General features: G+C 38.0%; 1 long non-coding RNA gene across 1 annotated transcript in view; it reads right to left on the bottom strand.

Moving 5' to 3' along the window:
- Positions 1–368: 368 nt before the first annotated feature.
- The window catches only part of LOC108639255, a 15,214-nt gene continuing 12,743 nt past the window's right edge, over positions 369–2,839 (bottom strand). Inside the window, exon 3 of the long non-coding RNA XR_001920349.1 lies at positions 369–393. This is a non-coding gene — a long non-coding RNA (uncharacterized LOC108639255). The remainder of the gene's footprint in view (positions 394–2,839) is intronic.

Here is a 2,839-nt window from a genome sequence, read left to right as displayed (position 1 = left end):
TCCCCTGCAATGCTGCTTTGCAAATGCCAGCCATTTATTCACTGGTGCATGCCAGCTTAACACAAGGTTTCTTTCCCTCTTGCTTCCCCGCTCTGAGGTTTCAGTTCCACACAACAGTAAGGAGTCTGAGTCATGCCCTAGCTGTTTGAGCATCCATTAAATGTGGTCACTGCTATCTGCTGTTGTCATATTTTGATCCAAAAAGTGTTGCATAGAATTTCAACTATAGCACTGTTTCTTCTTTGCAGACATAGCAGTTGAACCACAAGTTTTGTTTTATTTTAGTTTTGTCCTTTTAAACAGATGGTGGGATAGCTAAGCTGCTAGACCTTGTAGTTATTTTGTTGCCTTTGTATCTTTCCTCTTCTGCTTTTCCAAGTCCATAATGATCCCCTGGAAAAAGAAATATAGAAGAAAATGAAGACAAAGAAGGTGGCAAGTAGCTTAAGTATTCGACATAAGCAGACTCCTTCCATGCTGCCTTAGAGATCACAGTTCAGTTGGATCTCCAGTGCCTCACTGTAAATTCAGAGCTATTAACAACATGATATTCATTAGACTGAGTTCAGAATTCTATGTATGGTAGGATAAAAAATTGGCCCCAATAGGACATTTTTGAATTCACTACATGACCAGCAGAGAGTGAGAAAGTGCCACAGATGTGCGACAATTCCACAGTATATTTTCTTTGGAAATCTAAAGCTTATCTTTAATGTGTGTTGTCTGAAAGTTCTTTCTAGGTCATTTGGGGAGATAAGAAATCTGATTTTCATAGTCTGAACTACTGAAGTTTCTCCTTGTACTCCATACTCTTTCTACAGATGGTTCTAGGTGGGAAAGAGTTGTCTCAGTGCTCTTAGCATGAATAGGTTGACAAATTAAATTTCACTGCAGCAACATTTTTGCATGGAAGAGGAATCAGAAGCTTACGGACCTTTTGATCTCATATTCTCCTTCAGTAAGACCTGAGCCTATTCCAGTTTATCAAAAGATTTGTATTGACTTTCACCAAGTCCTTCTGAAAAGAAGTTTGCAAGAGCAATGTACCCTAACTTTTTGAGTGAATAGAAAGTGTGTTGCAGAATAGTTACAGTAAAACCATGAGGAATAAAAGCAGTGTTGGACAGGAGGCTGGGGAGAAAATAAATAGCTCAGGTAGTTAGCAGCAGTGTGAGCAGTAGCCTGTTCTACTCATCCAGATTATTATTTCTTTATTAAACTATGAGAAAGCTTGGAAAAATACAATGTGGGTGAAGAAGAGCCATATTATCAGTCAAAGGAAGAGTAAAGCAACTCTGCAACACATATTTTATCCCCACTCATGTCTGAGAAATTGTGACTCTAAGACTGATGTCTACAAACCAGATATACTGGACTTGACACATGCATCTTTCTATGTTTTAACCCTGGATGCTAATGTTCACATGCCCACTGCAATAGTTTAAGAGATTTTCTCCCCATTTTATGTAAAAATCAGTCATTCAGCTAGAAGGTAATAAGAGGGGTTGGGTTACAGTATCATGATGAAGGTCCGTGATCAAAACAGCCAACTTGCAGGTAAAGAATCCGCTGAGCATTCTTAAATATATTTGCAGCTGAAACAAACATGGTCCTTGGTGTGTATATGAAGCCTGACCATCAGGGAATAGAAAAAAGAGCAAGTTTAAATGGCTTTTATTATGAGGTGAAAAAGGTTTCAAGGTGTAAGTAAACATCTACCTTCTGCTTGATGTCTTTATATCTGGTGGGGGGAAAAATGCTTCTATCTTTTTTGTAGACAAGAAAGATATCTGGCTCCCTACTGCAGAACAACCTCCAATAACCTGATTTTTGGCCCAGCACTTAGGCCACAAGAACAGAGAGGTAGAATGAGATAATTAAGTACGTTTCTGCATGAAGCTTTGAATTTAAACCCAAATGCACAGTCCATTAATGCAAAGATTACAAGGTGACTTGCACAAAGGAGGCAGAAAACATACCAAACTACAAATGTTGGTATGTAGGATCATATGATCCTTTAACCAAATAAGATGGAGCGATAGGGCTCTAGCAACATTTTCCCTTGCATGTATTTCAGAGATGTAGCTGACATAGAAAAGTGTAGCACAAGCATGACATACTCCTGGTTTTGAAAAGTTTATTTTGTAAAATAGATGAAGCAGATAGTTGTCTTGCTGACTCTGAAAAATAGGAATAGATTTCATAACAAAATATGGGCTTGGCTCAAGTTTGGCATTGTATCAAAAGGGGTTGATCACATGTTTGGTGTCCTAGATAAACCCCAGATAGAGTTTCATGCAAACTCAGAGGCATCACCGAAAACCTAAAAAAAATTGACTAATATTATTTAGAAATGTTGTCTTTCTTCTGTCTCAGAACAGCTTCAAATATTGAGTGGAAATGACAGACCTCTGAACCTCTGTGAACAGATGACCAGAAATGAATTTCTACAAACCCTATGTGGACCACATTTTCCAAACTCACACTATTTTGATCTCTTCTGACCACGTCTGCAGTAGGGTTTACACTGCTGACTACTTCTGATCTCACAGTGCAGGAATGGTCCATTGGCCTGTAAAGCCCACAGCTAAATTCAGATCTATCTGGAATACTTCTGGTAAGGTCAAGAAATCAAGCTCTTCAGTAACAATTCTAACAGTAATACACCTTTCAAGCAGTACAGGACATGCTTACAAGCCTGAATGTTTATACAATCACAATAACAAACTGCAGCAGTTTAGCTGCATCTGTGCTCTTTCTTTTCTTTTCTTTTCTTTTCTTTTCTTTTCTTTTCTTTTCTTTTCTTTTCTTTTCTTTTCTTTTCTTTTCTTTTCTTTTC

The sequence above is a fragment of the Manacus vitellinus genome, unplaced genomic scaffold, assembly GCF_001715985.3.
Source record: "Manacus vitellinus isolate BGI_N305 unplaced genomic scaffold, ASM171598v3 scaffold_18_pilon, whole genome shotgun sequence".
Classification (NCBI taxonomy): domain Eukaryota; kingdom Metazoa; phylum Chordata; class Aves; order Passeriformes; family Pipridae; genus Manacus; species Manacus vitellinus.
Note: the sequence above shows the minus strand (reverse complement) of the source record. Positions and strands in the feature narration are given on the sequence as shown.